At 40.8% G+C, this 23505-nt stretch overlaps 1 protein-coding gene across 1 annotated transcript in view; it reads right to left on the bottom strand.

The window, feature by feature from the left end:
* Window positions 1-5958: 5958 nt before the first annotated feature.
* The window catches only part of TPBG (trophoblast glycoprotein), a 40854-nt gene continuing 23307 nt past the window's right edge, over window positions 5959-23505 (bottom strand). The window contains exons 2-4 of the transcript XR_015708882.1: window positions 11010-11101; window positions 9503-9623; window positions 5959-6639 (exon numbers count right to left, since the gene is read on the bottom strand). The gene's annotated coding sequence lies outside the window, so the exon portion shown is untranslated. The remainder of the gene's footprint in view (window positions 6640-9502; window positions 9624-11009; window positions 11102-23505) is intronic.

Here is a 23505-nt window from a genome sequence, read left to right on the forward strand (position 1 = left end):
TATGATAAAGGTTATCCTTGCTCCTACATTTATAAATAAAACCCCAATAAAACAGTAACTCTGTTGCTACTGAACAGTTCAATACAGCAGGCTAAAAATATCCCCAAATCAATCTAGGGTAGAAAGGTTTGTGAAGTTACTGAACTTCCTTTATTTTTTTCAAAATGAAGGTTTACATGCTGCTGTCATTCACAAACCCTCCATATATCAGAAAGCAAGATATTTATTAAAATAATCAGATATGGGGGCAAGTGAAAAATAGAATAAGACAGTTTAAGGTATGATGGATTGTACTGTAACTACATAAGATATCTGTTTTTAAACATGAAAATGCAATATTGTATCTTGGATTTAAAAGCACATCATATATGATTAAGTTTGAGTATTTAGTGTTTTTATCAATGAATTCAGCGGGAAAAGGAAATCGTGTGGTAATGAAAACTGCTGCTAATGAAAAGGTTAGCAGTACCAGCACTGCAAATGAGGATTTGAATATCAAATAAAAGAACTTGGCTGAACCTTTAGATTGGAATTACAGAAGTGAGAGAAAATTTAATAGCGACTAATAGCAATAACTACTGTTATAAACCTGAGATTTATCATTAGGAAAGGAGAGAAAAAGGAACATGCAAGTGGTGGTCAATCACGCCCAGTGAGATGCTGTACTGAAGAAAGCAAAGACAAGGCTAAAACTTACCAGATTAAATATTTCTACTGCAGATAAGCAAGTATTAACCCTTTGTACCAGCTGCTGTTACAGTCTCTCTGGAAAACTGATTGCAACTCTGGTGACCCAGTTTAAAAAAAAACAACAAAAAAGTGGATTCCAGCTGCCATAGGTGCTGAGGAAGGTCACTCAGAGGGTCAGAGACTTTCTGTCATCTTGGGGGAGACTGGAAAGAGCTTGACTTGCTCACTCTGGCAAAGCAAAGTTTGGATGGGGCTAGAAAGGGTGTTCTCATGCAGACTGGAGATGGGGGTTAGGGCTGTACAGAGTGAAGAGCTAAGATAAAGAGTCTCCATGCCACGAAACCAAAGGGTACAGCTGTCTGTGAATACGTTTAAGATGCAAGTTTGAAGAAAGTTTCCATCCTTCAGAATAGAGCTTAAAAAGGCTTAGAAATTGGGCAAACACCCACAGCATTTTTAATATGGAACAAGATAGATTTATGCATCGGTTTATGTGGTGTGATTGCTGGAGATAGCAGGGGTCTAGATCTGATGACTCAGAGGTGACTTACAGTTCTGCAGTGTACTGAATGTTCCTCCTATATTCTGGGGCTTGAGGGGCTCAATTTATTTCATTATTTGCTACAAAAATACAGATTTCAAACCATGCAGCAGACCGCCCAGGAGGAATAGGAAAAAAATTATATACGCACCGCTTTTTTTTCTCTCAGGTGACTTAGACCAAATGGTGTGGGGTTGCAAGGGAATAGACTGAGGCTTGACAGTGGGTGAGGTCCTTCAAGCATTCCTCAAAGTCACCTTCCTCCTCAGAAGCAGGTTTGAATACCTAGATTTATTTTAAAGCTACCTTGCTCCAAGTAACTCAAATTCTTTTGTCTTTATTTTTAAATGGTAACCTGGGTTCAGAAAACACATTTTACTGACTATCTTTATTACTCTCCTGCTACTGTTAGATTTCAAGGATTTGGGGCTCTTCATCATCTGCTTTTTCCTCCACTAAAGCTAGTGTCTTCAACTGTACTTTTATTATCAATCAAACTAGATATCTTAATTGAACGTGCCTGAACTGAGCCTGCCTATGAATATGGAAAGGACCAGGGGAGGGAAGTTCACAGCAGGAAGATATTCACTTTCCACAAGATTTCCCCATTTTGATGGGCTGTCCCTTGCCACTCAGCATTCTGCTTCTTTTCTCACAGCAAGTTGAAGACATTTTTTGCTCATTATTAGTGGAAAGATTCATAACCCTATGCTCCACTTTCTGGGTCACCTAGTGACACCTGAGTGGTTGCATCTTCTCATTCTTTCCACTGTGTCCCAAAAAAATAGGATGCCAAGATGCGATGGGAGAAATTAAGTAGGACTTTGGTGTGTGTCGGAAGGGTGGTAGCAGTGAGGTGTATATTCCAATGAAACCTTGACTTCATGCTGAAATATTTCCCAGTGTATATACGAAAGGTGCCTCTTGATGCTGAGCCTTTATGAACAAAGCCCTGTAGGAATCACAGAGGCTGTTTTCCAGTGGCTTAGATAGCCATCTGAGACCCTTCTTTGGCCGTATCTACACTGGAGTTGCAGCAAAGACCTATCTGAGCTAGGATTAGGTGAACTGTCTCGCACAACAGCAGAAATCCAGCTGGGGCAACACTGTGCTTATGCAGACTGAGCATGCCACCCCTTTCGGGAGGATCTGTAGCCCACGCTGAGCTCCTTGCTACTGCAGCTAAGCTGCTATCAATCACGGCACAGTTGGACCAGTGGCTGTATTATAGACATTTTCTTTGTTTGTAAAGCGTGATAAAGTTAGGCCCACAGCTGGTGCAGAGAGGCTGTTTGAGAACCGTGCTGCAGCGTGGAGCCTCCAGCCCCCTCTGAATTCCTAAATGATGGAAGGGCAATATACTTGCACTGTTCGCTAATGCTTGTTCCTGCGATGCCATATAACAATAAATTAAGTTCTGCATCTTCTAGTTGATAAAAGTTGTTTATCTCCAGCTGAGATGTTGGACTTGATTTATATTAGACTGCTTTTTCTATTTCAGCTGAGTTATCTACAAGACAAACCACTCAGGGAAGGGGAAAAAAGCTTTTTTTTCTTTGTGCTCTTTGTTTTAAGGTCAGGCTCACTGCCTCTTTATAAGGATCCTGGAGAATGGATTTAATTGGGATTGTACTGTAGCCCAAAGTTTTCTGCATATTCCAGCAAAGATCATTAGTATCCGTAACACAGGACTGCAAGCACGTAGGACTAGATAAGGCATTACAATATTTCCTAACCCCTCCTGCTGTGGAGGTGGGTTTACTATCCTACAGACTTTTACTGGTGGACTGCAGTACTAATACATTAAATGTGCCTGGCACAGTTCTCTGATCCCGAGACCAAATGGCCCAGGGAAATATACTTTGAAGCTCTCCTACCTTGCTGTGAAGGATGCTCCCATTGAGCCTGTCTGTTGGAAATGGTCCCTGGCCCATGTGAACTGCCAGCCCATGCCTGGGAACTGTTTGAGGAGTGCTGACGGACCCAGAACAACTGATGCTTTTGCAGGGAGGATGACTGAGTGCCCAGGCCTGTGTTCGAGTATTGCTGAATTGCTAATATTGACATAACCTGAGCATCCTGCATGGATGGAGATTTCATAATCTGCCAGGGTCACCATACTACCCTCTCTCTATCTTCATCACTAAGAAGTCTTCCCTGGTATGTAACCTAAGTATGGTGAAGTTAGCAAGAACAACTTATAGCAATCTTTATGGCGATGGAAGATTTCCATTTCTTTCTCAGTCCTCACCTTCCAAGCTGAACAACCCTAGTCTTTTTTTATTTTTTTTTTCTCTGTAGATTTTCTTTTCTAGATCTCTTACTGCTCTTACTGCTCACATTTCCTTGTATTTTCTCTGACTTATCTTCAAATGCAGAATCCAGGTCTGGATGCAGTGGTCCAGGTAACACTTTACCAGCACTCTGCATGACAGAAGAAATATGTTCTCTGCCTTATTTCACACCCCATTTCTGTAATGCTTCCCAAAATGAAAGTCGTCTTCCTTCTGCAGTGCTAGATTGCTGCATCCGTACCAGTTTTGTGATCCCTATAAACCCAGCTCTTTCACAACACACAGCTGTCTAGCTGATTATTATCCCCATTGATTTGTTTGGTAATAACTTCCCGGGAAAAAAACCCTTCGCATTGCATTTGAGGCAAAGACAGGCTAAATTAATGTTGTTGACTTTGGACAACTACATCACCAGATCATTTTAAAATTTGGTCTGATCTTCCACAGCTTTTGCCACCCCTATAGCTTGTCATTAATCATTTTACAGCTCTACGTAAATGAAAATATTGAGTAGACTGAGCAGAGAAGAGACTTGTAAGGCAACTCACTTGAAATGCCTTCCCACTCTGTCTCTCTGAGTGTATTTTAACAGTCAGTTGTGGACTGGTTTTATGATATTTTAAGCTAGGGCTGATTTCCTTAGGTAACTGTGGGAAAGGTGTGCAAGACAGCACTGGCATCCTCCCCCTAGCCCAGCTATATTTTAAAGACAAAGTATATTCTTCCTTTCTCACTAGGCATGTATCCCATCTTAGTAGGAAAATACTTTTCCTGAACAAAGTCAGAAAGAGGTGATCTGGACATGCAGTACTGGTTTGAAACTGGTGGAAACCTTAGAAAATGTTTACTCTGGATTTCCAGTTAACGCTTGCTGAGCTGATCTGCTATAGGGTACAGCTTCTCATTGCAGAAAATAGCTGGGTTGTATTTTTCTGTATGTAGTAATGTTGTGGTTGGAGATGTGATCCTCTGAAGATCAATCTTTTCTAAATTACAGATCTTGCTTGCCCAAGTAGGTAACATTTGTAAGCAGGGGTAATATTTTATATGAAATTGGCTGATGTAGCTCCTATTTTAAATAAATTATTACCATAACAGTAAAAAGAAAGGAAGAAAAGAAATTGTTTTGGTGTTATTATGGTAATGAGTGCATTAGAAATGCATACAAAGAGCATCTCGGTGACTTAAACAACTGCTCATATAAACTGTTGGCTCTCAGGTTTTTGTGATGGCTTTTCTGTTTTCTACTCTGTGGTTCTCAAACTGCTGTGACCTCCATTTGTTGAAAGGACAAAACCTCAGGCCTGTGAACAGCACTACATTCACCCTCCCCAGAAAGGAAAAGACAGGATGCTTGTAACCACTGGGTGCTCATTCCAGGTAGAAACTGTTACCAGAGTGATGACTCTCGTGGTGTGATACGCTTTCTGTTTTGCCATCTGTCCTCCAGCTCTCTGTCTGCATTTGGGAAGTCCACAAAGGAAAGACCAAGGATGAGGTTGATTTGTAGCTTGGTGCTAGCTGGTTTGCACGTCAGTTAAGACATGTAGGATGAGATGTCTTCTTTGATGGTCTGGATACACAGTTCAGATTGAGAAACAGGGCCAGCTAAAGATCTGAGGCAATGCAGGAAGTGAGTGGACATGGTCAGTGTTCCATATCTTAACCGAACATTTTCCATTTGCTTGTTGCTTGTGGGATCTGCTTAATACACTAATTTTTAAATATACGCATACTCCTGGGATCTGTTTACTGCACAATTGAGACTAAGGGAGAGAATGTTTATATTCAGCTTCTCATCAGTGTGTAAATCCCCTTCACTAAAATATCTATCAACTTGGCAAAAGTGTAAGGGCCTGATTCTGAGAGCCATCAGGTGCTGAGTATCTGTTGACCTTCTTTGGACAAGGCTTTAATCCATTTTGCTTTGACAAGAGTAAATGACAGTAAATGCTCCTTTGCCTATTTCTAGTCTTTTGCCATTATGCAGAGTTCAGTATGCAGTGTGTGTTATTTTTAATCATGAGATGTTGTACAAACTTAAAAAAAACTACTTATAACTGCAGTTTGCAAAACTAATTTCCCTGCCATGATGTAGAAGGTGCTATATTATGTCTTTTGTTAATTAAACAAGAAAATATAGATTTAAGGGCTGCTACAAGTCAGGCTTAAACCAACAAGAGTAAAATTAGAAGCAAAACTTGCATTTTAACTCATCTGCTGTTCAAGTCTCGTGCCTGCAACGTTCGTGATGCAATTATGAGATGTTATAATGTAAGTTAATCACCTTTTATTGTTCAGCCACTATACCATGACAAAAATTACATTTTACAGTCTGTTTATAATTAATTTTTTTAAAAATCTTTTTTTTTTTTCAAAGAGAAGAGCTTTCTCTCTTGCTGGAGAGTTTGTTTAGAGTTCTTTATGTGACTACAGATGAAAATATAAAACACTTTTCAATTTGGAGCTGTGTGCAAGCGACAGTCTTCTGACACAGGCAATCTTCCTTTCCTATCTAGGCAAGGTCCCCTCATCAAAATGACACGCTTCTGTGTACATTGTCTCCTTTACAGATACATGTCGAGAATTTATGTGTGCAGATGCTCACACCAGTGCTCTTGATATTGTGCCTTTCTTGCAAGTCTGACATGAGCAATTGATATATTTGGAAGAATACTCTTTGTACTCTCTGAATTTTTAGCTGATTGATCCTCTGAGCTGGAAGCAACTTATAGAGGTCTTTCCTAACCAAACCTATTTCTAGGGCCTTGTTCTTTATTCTTGGGAATGAAACTAGGTTTCTGAATAAGTTGGGAGAGGAGATGATGAACATTTAAATCCCACCGTATGCATTTGAATGCACATGAATGCGCATGTACATCTGCTCACTGTCCTGTGCATAGTGGTGTGCATCATGTTGTTTTGTACAGTCCTGCACTGTGCTGGGGTAGACTGCATGTTTCAAATCCTAACCTAAAATGCTGAACCTTGTTCTGTTTGTAGAATCTTCCAGCCCTTCAGAAATGAGCCCGTTGATGGTGTGACTTGAGCAGAACTCCCCCACTCCCATTCTTCTTCCACAAGCTGTGCACCTTCAGCCTGGGGCTTTGCAGCCTGGAAAAGAAACAGCCAAGAGGTCATGCCGAGCATAGAGTGGCATGTAGAAACCTGGAAACTATTGTTTATGATCCCTTCTAATACAAGAATGAGAGGCACCAGGTGGAACCAGAAAATTGCAGGCTCAAATGAATCAGAAGGGAGTCATGCACAGAGTGCAGACGGACATGGAAATCCTTGCCAAAGTGTGTTGGAGGTGCTAAAAGGTTGCATGGGCCTAAAAAGCAATGGTACACATTTGTAACAGGAAAATCCAACAAGGACTCCTAATTACAAACATACCACCATTATTGGGCCTAGGAAGGTATTCTGGAGAAATATTGCTATAGGCTTATCTTGTTGTTACACTCTCTCTTGACATTCACTAACATGTGCTGTCAAAGACAGGATACTGGGAGAGAGAGTTGCACAGAGGATGCTGAGGCTGGTCCATGTGCACAATGATTAATTAGTGGCATCTGTAGCTGACGGGATATGTTGATTTTAAAGACACAAATTAAGTTTTGGGAAAACCAAAAAATGTAAGAGAGAGTGAAAAGGAACAGGAAAAACTCCCCAGTGCCTGGCCATGAAAAGCAGTGGTGAGATCCTAGCTGATCGTCTGCCATGGGGACTGTCCAGTGCAGCCGGTGTCAAGGATGAAGATGACAAAGAGGAGGAGGAGGATTTTTGCCATGCTTTTTCCCTAGTACTACATGTTTTTCATCAGGACCTGCCCAAAATCCCTACTGGTTGTTCCTATTAGTGATGTTATTAGTGCTCACTGGAGCGTGCTAATCAGATACAAATGTTGCACATTGATTGGTTGTTAAACTTCTGCACATACACTATTGAATCTAGCAGGGCCTCAGCATTACTAGGGCTAAGGCACGAGGGTACCTTGGGCACTGGGCAGCAACAGGGTGTGGAGCAGGAGGCGAGATGAGCACCTAGAGGAGAGCCACCAGGAGAGCTGACAGCAGGCAAGGAGACATCACTTTGAAATGACCTATGTTTTTCAGATACCAAATAATATCTCAAGGAGAGAGAAAAAAGAATGTTGTTTTAAAGCATTTCAGAATATTAAATAAAGGAGGAAAGCTGCACAGGCAAAAAAAGTATGTTGCATAGAATTCATTTAAGCTACAGCAACATGGTTATATATTAAATATAATAAAAAAAAAAATTAGCAATTTTAAGGATTAGTTTGCCTGTCATAAGGAAACAAATTAAATGTCCCTATTCTTCTTTTATAGAAAGACAGCTGCTTTCAGAGCGATTCAAAAAGGAAAAAAGAAATTGGAGTCTTTTATTTACTTACTGTCTCAAGAGGAGAAAAACTAGCCAGGCTTGCCAGCTTGACACTATGTATGCTATTTGAGCTCCTAGGTCTTGTTTTATCAAGTGTTTATAGTTTCATATTGAAAAGGCTAACAGACTTGCAATTACACAAGTGCTACCAGGTGCTTAAAACCAAAATACTTCATAAGACAGCCTTAATTCAGGCCTGATGAATTTGTATCTTTTTCAAACATCAGCAAAGACGGACTCTCACCTTCCCAGATCTCGTGCATTTTCACTCTCACTGACGTTTCTTCTGCAGCAGAATACGTCTAACTATGTACGTTGAAGCCAATGAGATAATTTTTATAAGTGCCCCCAACACAAATGGGCGCCTGCCTGTGTTTGCCATCTGTGCCTGGTTTTACCATACGTGTATATAACAGGTAATACAACTTGGCTTAGTACAGGTTACAGATAAATAAAGACAAATCTTTGTGACTAACTGGATCAATGAGAAGCAGGAATATACACCTATGTTTGTGATATGTATAAACTGTATGTTTTTGAATATTGTTTTGATGACTTGATTTTACAGCCTTCTCTTCTTCACACACTACAATGAAGAAAAACACATAACCTTGGGCAAGAATATCATCTACTTACTTACTTAAAAACTGTAGCCTAAGGAATTCCTTGACTATTCTCATACCTAAGTCAGGTAAAGAGCTGTATCACCGCTCAATGCCTATGGGCTGACAGTGCTCATGAGCTTACCAGACTAAAGAATCAAGATCCTGGCTTTCAGCTGAGTCCTAGGTTATAATAAAGACAGACAGACTATATTTTAACAGGAATAGCAGTAGGAAAAGTGGATTTTTTTTTTGATGGTTGTAAGCCAGCACTCTCTCAAGTAAATATGAGGAACTGAAATAACATAGATACCTGATTATATGAGTTACAAGTGCAGTAAGGGATGTAGGCAGATAAATTCTACTCCTTGTCCATCTACTTGGGGGTGTTCTGGTTTTGGAAAATCCCACAACAGCTGCAGAAGCTGTTTAAAAACATTAGTTTATAGAGCTAAGATGAAATATTAATATTTTGCTCCAGAACTGGATGGAGATAACAATAAGAAGAGGTTAATTCTCTTAGTCTTCATCCAAGGAATGAAGCAGTTGGAAGCTGTGAAGGAAATGAAAGGACAAAGCATGGCATATAGGAGAGCTTATGCTACCTCCTGTTTGGGAATAACCTGTCTTTGTCTACTTTTGGACCCAGACTTTGCTGCAGCAGTCTGTTTGGTTTGCATCTGGTTTCGTGAGTGGCACATATACCTGTTATGTAGCTCAGTGCCACAATACAGCTGAATCTTTTGAAAACCCTTCAGATGGCAGTAACTAACGTGATAATTAGATGTAAGAAAATTCATAGGGTCGGGTACTGAATCCTGAATACACAAGTCTGAAGAGGATTTAGGGGTCAGAGTGAACAGACAATTCAGCGTGAAATTCCAGAGTGGTGCTGGAGCAGAAAGGATTAAGGCAGCCTTTGGCTATGCAAGCAAAGAAGTCGTGAGTCAAACAGGATGTAGTTTTACCTCAGCACACTGTACTGGTGAGCCCAACATTGGAATAACAGACTGGGGTTCATCAGCATTAGCTTCGAAGAGATTCTTCTCATCCAGAAATAGATATGCAAGCTGGGTCGAGGTGAATTATCTGCTAACAGAAAGTGATTATAAAGGGAACCTTTCAGAGGTTTGCTGTCGGGTGAGATGGGTCCCATCTTTGCTGCTTGTAGTTTGCTTGCAGGATGTTGAAAAGCTGGAGGCTGGTCAGAAGAGGGCCATGAAATGATTTAAGAGCAAGAGAGCTGTAGTTACAGACTCAATCTGTTTACTTGATCAAAAGAAAACTTGGAAGTGACATGATTACAGTGTACTTTGAGGAGACAAAATGCGGGCCCTAAAAGGTTCTTTATCCTAACAGACAAAGGCATAAAAAGAACTAATGGCTGTAAGCTCAGGCTTGTTAAATACAAATGAGAAATTAAGAACATTCATTATTTGCAATCAATGCGAAACGAATTACCAGGGTTAGTAGCAGATTCTTAATTTTTAGATAACTTCAAGTTACGACTGGATGGAAGATATACTTTAGCAGAACACAAGTTATTTGGCTTAATATAATCAATCACTCTTTATTTGCTGTTGTTAATAGGAGCATTAAATCTTTTCAGTCACTAAGGTTCCAGAACGATGCACTATCTACAGATCTTGCTCCCATTTCTTTTTCTGTAAAATACTAAATGTAATTTTGTTGTTTATTTTTTCATTTTTTTCAACAGTGACTGTGGGAGGAAATGTGTCTGGGAAACTACAGTATAATAAATAAATAAATAGCGCATATAAAATACATTTTCAAATGTGGCTCTACTTCCCCTCAAGAGGCTTGAATCTAATATTGGTTCCAATCTCAGCATTTCAAGTCCTTCAGCAAAATTCATGCTAATAGACCCAATAGTTTTGGATTCTGCCTCTAATGCCCTGACACACTCAAGAATGTCATATTAAAACAGCAAACATAAGAGTAATTCCCATTATTATTCCAAGCAAACAAATTGCCTTGGAACCAGCGGAACTAATGCAGAAACCATCGTAGGGATTTGTTTTCTGCATTGCTTCATTTCTTCACAACAATAACCTGGCACCTTCCCTACCCCCTGCCACGATAACCCACTAGCTATCCTCTCGGGTCATTGCCCTGCTTCCCCTGTGTTACCTCCATTTTTCCCTCTTCCTTTGGGCACAGAGGGGACCCCGAATGGCCCACCATCCCACGCTCATGATATGCCTATGTCTCGGTTGTGTCCCTTTCTCGGTGGCTAGGCAAGGGGCTGTGCGTGGGTTGGAGTTGCACGTGTGCCAACCCATCAGCCAGCCAATGCACATGATGAATTTGTTCTGACCAGGTTGCTGGCAATTGCTGTAAGACTCACCCTGCAACCTTTCCATCAGTGCAGGACATTAATTTAGATCTCTCTCATCTGCCCAGCCACAGACTTTCATGAAATTTGTAGGAAATTATTTGTCATTGGTATCTTACCTTTCTGTCAGATGGGTTTGTAGTCGGCACGTGATAGATGGATGGACAGAGACAGCAAGATCACGTAAGCTGCATTCCCCTGGGAAACCAGGCTGCAAACACATAAGGTATGTGTTACAGAACACATATTGGCTTAACTTTTCTGGCCTGTAAATGTGTTTAAACCATAAATCTTCCATGGGAAATATGCAAGTTAGTGAGAAGCAGAACAGAGTGAACTCAAGAGGAGTTCAGGATGATATACTGAGTGTCTGTATCTCCAGAAAGTAATTCTACTTCTTTCCACAGACAAGTACTTTTTAAATATTGTTTTTCTTTGAGCAATAGCATATCTAATGCACCATTGAATATTACAAAATTTCCTAGAAATATACAAATGAATTTCAGAAGCTTCATTCTTCTGCCATTTATAGTCTGAAAAATATTAATAAGTTTTCCTTCAAAAGGCTGAAAAGTCTGAGCTAAGTGTAGAGTTATGTGAAATCTGTTCTTCCTTTTCATGTATTTTTCCCGAGTATCCTTGCCTACGTTACTATCATCAGAAGGACCTATGAAGGTAACAGCATGGAGCAATTGATAAGATCACGCCTTAAATCTGCAGTGCTGCTAACTTCTAGATTAAAAAAGCAGAAGTGGAGGCAGCATAAGTCTGTGATTCCCTTTGTAAACTCATTTGAATCAACTCTAAATTAATTCTTACAATTGCACTGAGTTACTAGCTGCTCTAATAATATGTAAAGTATTAAGAATTCAAACAATGACAATGAAGTCAAAGATGTGAAAGTCTGCAGCAGGCTACATGAAGAGCAACTTTACATCATGGAAATCCTTTTTGGTAGACCAACTTTTGCAGATTTCTCTGCAAAATGATTGTTAAAGATGTTAAAGTACAGGTAATAAACATCACTATGAAGTCCACTTCTAAATCAATGTCAATTAAGGCCCATGTTCCCTGAGGTTCTTGGAGGAAAGGATTATAAAGTAGAGTCTAGAAAATCTAGATAACTGATTTAAATGTAACTTGGATTTGAACTGATAAGAAATAATTACCACTGTGTATAAATACACCAAGTTTACAGTTCCCTACACAGTACTAACTGGCATACAGAAATACACAGGGCCAACTAATTTATTTTAGGTATTTCATACTCACTTTCACATTTTTACATGGTTGTATTTTTTAAAGAACTATTGTCATAGGAATTAAAATTTGTTCCCTCTTTTTATTTAATTTTTTACAGGTAATTTTTTTAAACTAGAATTGGTCTCTCTGCCCATTAAGCATTTTTTTTTCTCTGCCAGACTCAATGTCAGGTAGGAAGACAAAAATATTGTGTACTAATGATAAGGGGTAGTATCTCTAACCCAGCTGGCATGCTAGATGATGTTTTCCTGAGAAAATGCCACCCTCTGAGGAGAAAAGCAGATTTATTTATTTATTTTTTAATTAGATAGATCCCTTCTGTGTTGCACACGCTGAGGAATTTTGGCTTTTTCAGTGCTTATCTGATCCTCTTTATATGATTAAAAAAGTTATTTTGATTGCACCTGCTTCTGGTGGCTGAGTTATGGGCTAAAATAAGGAATAAAGAGCAGGTATAGAAGAACTTTGAGAGGCTCTATCCTCAAGTGAATATACACTCGGTAGAGCTCTCTCATTTCTAGGTAGACACAAAACATAAATGTTGGAACGACCACCTGCCTCGGCCAAGAATCTTCTACAAAACCAGACTGAGTCTAAAGGGTGTAAACTGCCATGCTCATGGCTCTTCTGAGAAAAGAATGGAAGTTAAAAGGATATTGATACAGCCATAGAAGAATTAGTGAAAACTGAGTGACTGATTTGTTCATTTGGGATAAAGCAGACCTGTGACAATAGGTTACATGAACTGAAACAGCTCTGGCAGGAGCCTACACCCAAGCTTAAAGCCAGTTCTTATGAGTGAAGCAGAGCAGGATCTTGGGCCTTGATCTCACACATCCCAGGAGCATCTTCAAATGACCAGGATGGCTTTCCCTGTCAACTTGTTTGGGAAAATAGTGCAGGAAGTTGACACCAGATCCACCAAAGTACTTAGGCTTTTAGCTCTCACTCAAAAGCTAAGTAGGAGTTACAGACTTGATGCCTTGAGAAACTGCCTCTTAGTTTAGAGTTGTGCTGCCATTCAAAGGGACCTTAACAGGCTGGAGAAATGAGCTGAGAGGAATCTCATGAAGTTCCACAAGGGCAAATGCAAAGTCCTGCCCTGGGGGAGGAATAACCCAGTGTACTAATACAGGCTTCGGGCCAACTGGCTGGAAGGCGTCTTGGCATAAAAAGACCTGGGGGTCCTGGTGGACAACCAGTTGACCATGAGTCAGCAATGCATCCTCACAGCAAGGATGGCCAACAGTCTGCTGGGTTGCATTAGGAGAAGCATTTCCAACAGGTCAAGGGAGGTGATTCTTCCCCTCTCTTCATTACTAGCGAGATATGTCTGGAGAGCTGGGTCCAATTCTGGGCTCCCCAGTACAAGAGAGACATGGACATACTGGAGAGAGTCCAGAGAAAGGCCATGAAGATGATGAAGGGCTTGGAGCATCTGACATATAAAAAATAGGCTGAGAGAGCTGGGCCTGTTCAGCCTGGAGAAGAGAAGGCTCAGAGGGATCTTAACAATGTACATAACTACCTGATGGAAGGTGGTGAAATGATGGAGCCAGGCTTTTTTCAGTGGTGTACAGTGACAGGACAGACAATGGGCACAAACTGAAAGACAGGAAATTCTATTTAAATGTAACAAAAACCTTTGTTTACTGTGAGGGTGGTCAAACACTGGAACAGGTTGCCCAGAGAGGCTGTGGAGTCTCCATCCTTGGAGATATATCCAAAACCTGACTGGACATGGCCTTGTGCAACCTGCTCTAGGTGACCCTGCTTGAGCAGAGGGGCTGGACAACGACCCTGTGATTCCTACTCTGGAGGCTCCTGTACAGGCCTAGTGAGGCAGGGATCACCGTTTTGTCTCCTGGAACATTTTTAATGTTCCATAATAAATAATGTATAATATAGTTTAAGCAATTTTCTGTTTGTTTTTAACATCATTTCCCTCTAACATGCTCACCACAGATTTTCATGTGGAACTTTCTAGTCAACACCAATTTGACAGGTTTCAGGCAGAGAAGATGCATTAGGCCTAATGCAACACTTGTAATGTGAAAAGTATGATATAGAGTAAGAGCTGACAGCCCACCCTTGGGAAAATATGGAAATTGGGCTTAGAGCCGCAGTTTAAACTTGGATTTCGCTTGTTAAATTCCCAGCAGGTCAGTGATTCAGCATATACATTCAGATAACCAGAGATGAGATATCTTGAAAATGACACCTTGTTAGTTACAGAATGGGAAACATGGGATGAACTATTAACTTTCTTTCCTCTTCCTCCTATTAGTTTACTTATCCCATTTTTAACTCCTATATCTATCAAGGGAAGAAGGAAAAGAAAAGGATAATACATATGCATTTCATTATCATTGCTGTGACATGGTACAAGCACATGCACAGACTGGATCACCTCGTTAAATTCTGGCAACAGGCTGTGCTCAGATGCCTCCCAGTTCTTCACAATGCATGAGTAACCTTTTCCAGCCACTCACCAGAAATTAATACAAACTGGTACAAAACCAATACCAAATAATTTTAAAAGGATTAGCAAGCTTGCATAGTTCAGTGTGTCCTGCTCTGTTGGAGAGGCACATATAACTCCCTCTCATGGAAAAGGGTTATTTTCACCTCTCTAGTGGCAGCCCTGGGAGTGTTCTCCATCATTCCCTTCCACTGCACACTCAATATTTGTTCACAGAGAAACTCATGTCATTCCCCTTCTGAGTCCTACTTTCCAGATGGTAAAACACAAAAATCTGTGGAATTTTTTTCTTTAATTCCCCTCTGTGTCTGTTATATCACTGCCCACCTTCTTCTTCTCAAACGTTTTTGTTTTTGATGAACTGTGTTTATGAAAAAGAAAGGGCAAGTTAGAGCTCAATGAATACTGAAACAAACTAAATTGTAAATATTTTATTTAAATTTTGGGGGAAAAATTTTCTTCTATAAAATGTGAAAATAATGAAAAAATGAATGATGTATGGAAAAAAATATCATTAAATGCATTGAGTGACTTATTTGAGGAATATTATTCAATAATCCTTAGGGAAAAGAAAATGCCCCACATGCCAAGCTTCTAACTTCACCTATGCCTGCTTTTCACATACCAATAAAATTATTAGATGCCATATTTGAGGCTATTATTGCAGAATACCCTGCTAGACAAAAAGATAGGTTGGTAACAACTGTTACGGGTGATGATTCCAGGAAAAAGAGGCCCCATACTCCTAGAAGGAGATAATTTCTTTTCTTAGTATCTTGCATACTGGCAGAGCATTATACTGAGTGGTCATTCCTACCTCTCTTCCTGGTGAAATGATCCATGCCTATGTAAACTTTGTTGCAACCATTGGAAAGATCTCCTAGTCTCAAATTTTGGAAAATTCTAATTCTTCTTAGTTTAGTATTATGGGCTATTGATAGACTCGGGGCATACTTTTTGGAGTTAGAAAGAGCAGGAATACTCATTTAAGTGCATTTGTAGATTCTGTGTTTTGAAGTCTTGATCTCCCTATATGTCAGTTTTTATCTATAAAACATGCTCAGCAGCTCTTCCTTTCTACACTCCTTTTCTCTCATCTATTAAAGCTGCAACATCTCGAGGACAAGGACTGTCTCTTTTCTATGTATTTGTATATCACCTTGTGCAATGGAGCTTCTGGATGCTATCATAAGACATTTTAACTGCATATTACCAGAGTGAACTCCTAAACAATGCAATGAAAATTAATATTATCCATCAAAAACCTGACAGTATTACAAACTAAAACAGCATAGTCTAGAATCTGACATTGGCCTTTGAATAAACACTTGAGATTTGATGATTGTCTTCAAGGGATGACTTAGTATGGGATTTGCGAGAGATGATGCAGTGGAGCTGTCTACCTGATATATTTTGATATGAAACTAGTTAATCCCCTGATATTCATATCTTGTTTTGCTGGTTGATGCATGAAGACGCCAGGATTTAGAGTGCATATGGCTGCTCATCCCTGCTAGCTTTCCTTTTCAATCCTCTATAAAGGATCCTCTTCAAAGCTGGGCACAGCAGGTTGACTGCAGTTAATGGCACAGAGACAAACCTCTTTACCAAATACAGGTGCAGTTCCCACCTCTCACTCATTCCTGAGAAAGGCTGTGGCCCGTCTGTGGACAAAGCCTCACGACCACCCACGGTATTGGCTCCCAAATCACTTTTCTCTTTGTTTTCTCATGCAATTCTCTACCTTTCAAACTCAGAATCTTGACTTAGAGTCTGAAAGCACCTTCCTGACATCAGAGTGTTCTCCAGAGAATCAGCCCACAATTAAAGCAAAGAAATCCTAAAGGGGTGAGCTGCAAGCGAGAATTCCATCTGTGCCTTAGGATAGATAAGTAATACATCATTACTTCTGGTGACTGCTTTTACATCTCCTTATGGTTTTTTTTCAAATTTTCTTGCTTGAAACAAGACAGATATTTTCTTGGTGGACCCTTGGAGGCCCAAAAAGAGGCAAAGAAAGTTGTGGGTGCTTCTGTCGGCTGAAATCCATTCCTTATTTCAAATCCTCTTATTTCAAATCAACTTTTGAAGTGAGAGTCAGATTTTTTTGGGGAAAACCAAAATCTTCAAGGGTGATAGTTGTATGCCATCAAGTAATAAAAATAGTGCAAACTTCTTAACAGTTTGGGTTTTTTTTAATTGATGTTTAAAGCAATTAGGACACCGTCTTGCTGTAGCCTGTGCCAATGTGATGCAATGTGTGTTGCTCCACAGGCAGGTTGCTGTAGCTAATTTTCTCTAGTGTTTTGTTTTGGCACCAACAGCATCCCTCATTAGTTTCTTTATTAGTACATTTAAATACCCTTTTAGCACCATTAAGTCTGAAATGGCTTTATTCTTCGTTCAGCAGTATTTGTGTTCAACATATTTTCTCAGCGTTCCCTACAAGGTTCCTTACAACAGATGTTATGACGCAGTTGAAGGAACGTGAACCAAATTGTAGGTAATGGTCCACGCTTATTTGTTTTGTGTAAGCTGTGGTTTCTATAGCTACTGTACATCTGCTTCATGCCATTTGCTGATCATTTTCTGTAGCTGTCTCAGTCTGGATATTTAAAGCACGCTGTACTGATTCTGCTCAGCACAGCAATCTGATAATGGCTCGACATGCGAACCAAGTTACAAATTTGGAAACATGTTTGAAAACAGCTGTTAAGCCTACGTAGTAATTCTCCATCTACCACCGGCACAATGGCAGCTTCACCAAAAACGGAAACACACAGAGGTCCAGTCTCAGCAAAAGACTTGAAAATACAACTAACATTGAGTGCAATTAGGCACGGTGTCAAGCTGGTGGCTAAATTGGGCTCCTAGTGTGGGAACCCAGAGGCAGAGACAGAAAATCTCTCTGTATTCTGCACTTTTACCCAAAATCAGAAAACATCCCTGGCTGAGGGATGTAATTCTGTTGGGGTCGGTGGAATTACCTGGGAGCCGCACCAAAGATAAATTTGACTCATTGTTTTTCTATTGAAGTTTTTTCTTCTGACATAGAAGCACAGCTGCAGTGCCTTGGCCTTTCAAACTTTTCCTATATTGAAGGAATTCCATTTCTCTCCTGAAATCTCTGCTTCTGTAATAATGCTATTTGACTTAAACTGCTGGGGCTAAAAAGTGACAGTAAGGGCTAATGTTTTGTAAATTTTACATCATTTGTTTACTTTTTTTTCCTGCTACCCTCTATCAGCCACTGTACCTGCTTTTTCTGGTTTTGGTTGGTTAGTGTGAGTTTGCTTTTCTAAGTGTATAAGGGAGGCAAAAAAGCTGAATTGGTGCTTTCTGCCTTTATAGCTTACTTTCCGAAGGAAGTTGGGCTTACATGGTCTGTTTTTCAGGCCTTGCTTTATAATTGTTCATATGTCAGGTAATTTCAGCTATGTTTGACCAAAAGGGTAGAGATCTCAAAGGTATTACATGCCTACAGACTACTTCTCCCTGGCTCCTTTTACCCCTATGAACTACCCAAATTAGTTCCTCCACTGAGGAAAAGGCTGCAACACTCGGCTGCATTATTAGACAGCTGAGAATCCACCTGGGAGACAGTGTCTGGAAACAGGACCTCAGAAGTGCTGCAATACACGAATCTGCCTGTTTTGGATAGTGCTAAATGCTACTTCAACTTTCATGGTAAAACTCAGATTTATTTTCAGCATTTTTTTTGCACTGAATTTTAAGGCATTTCTGATCTTGACGGCAACACAATAAAACTTGAATCAGTTACAGTGTGCAAAAGTTTCCTTATATTCAATTAATAGGCTTATTAATTTAAAATATGATGAGAAAGTACCCAGCACATTAATCGCCTTCAGCAACTGTCTTGTAATAACTGCATGGGTTTTATTAGTTCATAATACTGGTCTTTCTGTCATAATCTGACATTATTGATTTTCTACAAAAAAAGAATAAAACCAAATGTTCCCTTACTGTCTTTTCACTTCTTCTCAAATTTCAGATACTGTCCATACTTTCTTTCAGCTCTGGGAAACTGTAGTTTGTGAGGAACCAAGGAATGCTTATTGCATGTGAGAAGTTGAAGCTTTAAGATAAATGTAAATTAGATCCAGAGGAAAAAGAGAAATCAGATTCTTTACTCTGGGAAGAGTGTGAAAATCAGCAAGAAGAAAAACTTACTGAGATCTTACTTCCAGGGTAGAAGGGATTTTCTAGGACTAACTATGCACATTTTAATCATAAAATGAATAAGTTTAAGCTAAGTGTAGACTAAGCAAGAAAAGCCCAGCCTGCTTTGCGCCTGAGCTAGAGGAGTTCAGGCTTGCTCTACCTGCCCAATCCGTCACCACAGGCCACGGTTTGCACTACACACACTGCTGCAGCAAAGAACACGACTGCTTTTTCCCATTTTGCTCAGAAAAATTTCCTTTTTCATTTAGAAGAAGTTTCCGTGGCTCTGCTCCAACAGTTTATAGCACTGATGCGGCAATAAAGCAGCTGTCGTGCTGCTGGCAGGAGCTGCCCAAGCTTCTTGCCCTCCAGGGAGGGAGCGAGGAGCCGGTGGCTGCAAAGGGAAGATAAAGCCATCCCGTGGCGGAGGCGGCGGCGAGACGGCTCCACAGGGCGCAGCGGGGTGGCTCGTGAAACACCAGCTGGGCAGGAGATGTGTGACAGCTCTCCTCCTCCAGGCTGGTTGTTTCTGTTCGGGTGTTGGGCACGGACAGGTTGGCGCATTGGGTCAGGGATGGTGCGGCTGCTGCCGGGCTGTTTGCTCCCCTCGGGAAGCAGACGGGCACCACGGCATGGGCAGCTTGGAGGAGCCAGTGGCCGAGCGCAGTCAGTAACCAGGCTCTTCTCCAAACACAATTATTGTTCTGTTTGCTGTTCCAGGACAAAGGATGTTAAATGTGACTGATGTACACTAGTGCGTGGTTCGATACGGCAGATCAGAGAAAGGGGTGGGTAATGCCAATAAAATAGTATTTGCTAGATGAGGCAGCAACATTGACTTGGACACGTGGATCAGATTTAATACTCAATCTTTCATTTTTCTCCTCCTAAAGGAAAGGATTAGAAGCAGCATTGCTTCTAATCATAATATATTATTGGTTAGCCCAATGTGAAAAGGTGTTAAATTAGGGAAAAAACAATGTTGGTGGGTTGGTTTTTTTGCTTCCTTGGATGCACAGAAAACATCACAGTTATTAAATGAATAAAATGCATTGTGATGCTATAGCAGCACGATCTGATTTTATGACGCTCTTTAAACCAGAGTACAAGGAAGAAAAGTTGGGGTTTTTTATATAAGCAAATATGATTCAAATATCTGAAGCAAAAGTTTTTTCTTTCCTGCATATCACTGAAGGATTTAAAAGAATTGCTGAGAGATATCTGCTTACTGAAATTCCTAACTTCACTGAAAGAGCCCCTCAGTCTAATTTTTTTTTTTTTTACTTCTAGTTTTTACAATACTTTACAGAGTATAATTAGTTTTATAGACAAATGATACAGACTATCAGTTATCTATTATATGATGTATCAAGGAAAAAACCAATATATTACATTTATATAAAACTCTTTCTCCAGTGCTGAGCTAACTCTCACAGTTTCCCTGCAGCCAGAGAAACAATGATCCAAAGCATGAACAGACTTAAATGCATTTACTTCAAGCAAAGGATTATGACCTGGTTTAACTATATCCTGGAGACTAGTTTGACTGGCAAGCGTGTCAGAGTTTGCAGGGTTGGTGCCTTAATCCTCCAGGCCTTTCAATGATATCTGACACTGTATTCATTCTGTCAGGCCTAATAAATGGCCCAGTGGATGATTACCTTTAAATATTATAGCCGTTGAAAGTAAATTATTCATGGACATTACCTCATTTCTTTGAAGATAGCTTTTACTTCTATTACATTAAAAAATAAACAAAATAACAGACGGATCGCCATCTTTTTTGGTCAAAGGAAAAAAAAAGTTTAATTGAATCTGCATATACTTTGCATGTGGATGCTAATCTGAATTAGAATGCTATTTTTTGTCAATCTTATTTTATTCTTGTATTTGATTTTGGAATGAAATCAATGTATTTTTTGTTTCTAAAAAAAAAAAAAAGACCATACACATGCTTTGGTGAATCATTTGGTGAATTAAATTTGCAAACCATAAGTAGATGCTGCACAGCTTAACGTTAAAATGTTGACCTTCTGGTGCAAAGTAGGCAATTTCTTCAAAAGGGTGATTTTTCTTCCTACTGTGTATTTCGAAGAGTGTAACCTGGGAGTCAAGCTGTCACAAACACATAAGAACACTGGAGAAGGGAAAAAAAATCTCTTTCTTACTGGTTATGAGAAAGAAGAAAATGGTTTGAGGCAGTCAAAAGCTCTACCTTTGCCTAAATTAGGAATACAGAGAAGGAGCCAACAACCCTTGTTCTGGAAGCAGAACTAAGTTACTACCTCCTTCCTTGGCTGCAGGAGGAAACCTTAGGCTACATATAGCAAGGCAGTGAAGGGCTTCAAAGTAGTGTTCGAAAACAGCTTACATACTGAGCAGAAAACCTACCTGATAAGAAAACAGGGAAGGAAAGCATCTCCCCTTTTTGGAGCTCATATGCCTGACTCAGAGAGGGAGAAAAATGTAGCTTCACCGAGGATTCGCACACCACAAGCCCTCCTTCCCAGCAGGCAGCTGCAGGCACAGCGCTCAGCCCTGGTGTTCGGCAAACTCCCACCTCTGCTGCAGTGGGCAGAGGCTGGAGCGTGGTTGAGGGGCAGGGCTGTGCACTTAGCTGTATATCACAGCAGTGAACACCCAGCATGATGGGTTTTGCATAAAATTGGTGGGGAAGCCTAGGGAGGGCACCCAGATCTGCAACAGCCATGGCATCAGGCCACCTTATGTCTGTTCTTTCACAGCCCCAGGGACCTTGCATCCCTTCCCAAGTCTCTCCGAAGCTCTCAAGCTCTTCATGCTCTCTACCATACACTGGGACTCCGAGCCAGCACCTCCTGGGACATGACACAGGTTTCTGCTGCTCTGGGACAGCGCACTTCATGATTTTAGTACCAGAAGCACTGCTCCTTAGCACAGCTTAGAGAATCAAGAACTATGTTTCTGTATTGTGGATACCTACTCAGGAGGAATTGTCCTACAAGGAACAGCAGGAGTCCCAATAGATGGAGAAATTTCCCCTTTCTGCCCTTCCAGAAGCAGAGTGAACCTGTGCTGCTTCTCCGCATTGAAGGACGCAAGTCTTCCATTTCAGGCTTCCCTGCCTTACTGAGACCATCGATCATTTTTAGTGTATATGTCGTGTGTATGTCATTTGTTAAGCACTGAAACAAACGGTGGCATTCAGAGCCAGAAGCTGCTGTAGCTGGGATTTCTGTTCCCAAAACCTGCCCTCCTCAATCAGTCACTCTGTGGGACCACTCTCTGCTTCAAAGGGGGCTGAAGATGGAGAGGCATGTGAGGAATGCTGAGCTGTTAAATCACTTAGCTCCTCAGTTCATTCCTGGACCCTGGCAGCCACGCTGCATATAAACTAGGGTTTTGGGTTTGTTTGGTTTTTTTTTAAGAGAGAGAGAGAGAGAGAGTGTGTGTGTGTGTGTGTGTGTGTGTGTGTGTGTTTAAATTCTGAGCTCATTTCTGAAGCAAACCAGTTAGGTCTTGCTAAAAGAAAACCCATGAACAGACCATTTATCCCAATCTACTCCAAGCCAGAGCATTTGGGTGTAAATCACACCAAGTTTAGCTCCATTAATTCATGACAGTCTTGTAACATCATCCCAGCAAGCACTGGGAACACTGGTCTATCCCCTTTCCACACCTGGCCATTGTAATATGTACCATTGGCACCACATTATATACACACCTCTGCCGTGCACTGCAGCACAGACCTTCCAGTTGCTATGTGGAAAGCATTGTACTGCGGGACCAAAGGACAACCAGACAGGACAGAAGCAAAGAAAATGTAATTCCACATTAGAGATGTATATCTGTATCTATAGATACAGAGATATAGAGGGGTATGTGTGTATATACATATATATAGCCACAAGCATAAGCTGGATGTTTTCACGAGGAGGCTGTACTTTAACCAGTAGCAGAAGCACTGTTTCACATTTACATGATGAAGAGATACCACGTTTGCAGTAAGGCTGTATTTAACAAAGCCGGGCACTGTGGTGCTGTTCTAAAATAGGGGTCTGAGGCATGGGCAGCACCTGCTTCCTCCTCAGCTCTTCTCCTGTTACTGCGTTATATACAGAGATCAATTGCTGGTCACTCTGTCTGCCTACTTCCCTGCTTAATACACAGATGGCCAGGACTTGCACCTACTGCTTGTGCTTGGATCAGTGGCCACAGGACTTGGTGTTGCAATATTTCAGTTGCTTTCCATTGAAAAGCAGCGGCTAGGTCTCAGTGCTAGAGGGGCACCCAGAGGAGACTCGGTGAAATGAGTGTGCAGCATGGTCAGTCTGCTCTGGCAGGAGCCAGTCCCAAAGGGTTAGGGCACCAGCCACCCCATACCCAGGTTTGGCCTGAGAAAAAGCACTGCTATCTTGGACAAAAGCCTTTAGCAGTGGAGATGTAGCCACAGAGAACAATAGTTCAGATGCTCAGAGCTGCCCTCTGAAGGCGTCCATTCCTGCCAATATGATGGGAGGTCTAGAATAGCCAGCGGCTAACAAAATGCCACAAGTGGTTGAAGAAATATTAGCTCCCATCTCCCTTCTCGGTGCACTGCCTGCGTAGAAAGGTAGGCAAAATCGCTGCAAAAAGGCTGACAGAAATGGAGTAGAAATTGCCTCTTCCTTTTTTGACTGCCAATGGGCAATTTATAGGCAGTTGTGCTG

The sequence above is a fragment of the Nipponia nippon genome, unplaced genomic scaffold (assembly GCF_047370975.1).
Source record: "Nipponia nippon isolate SJK-2023a ecotype South Korea unplaced genomic scaffold, ASM4737097v1 scaffold_4, whole genome shotgun sequence".
In the NCBI taxonomy this organism is placed as follows: Eukaryota; Metazoa; Chordata; class Aves; order Pelecaniformes; family Threskiornithidae; genus Nipponia; species Nipponia nippon.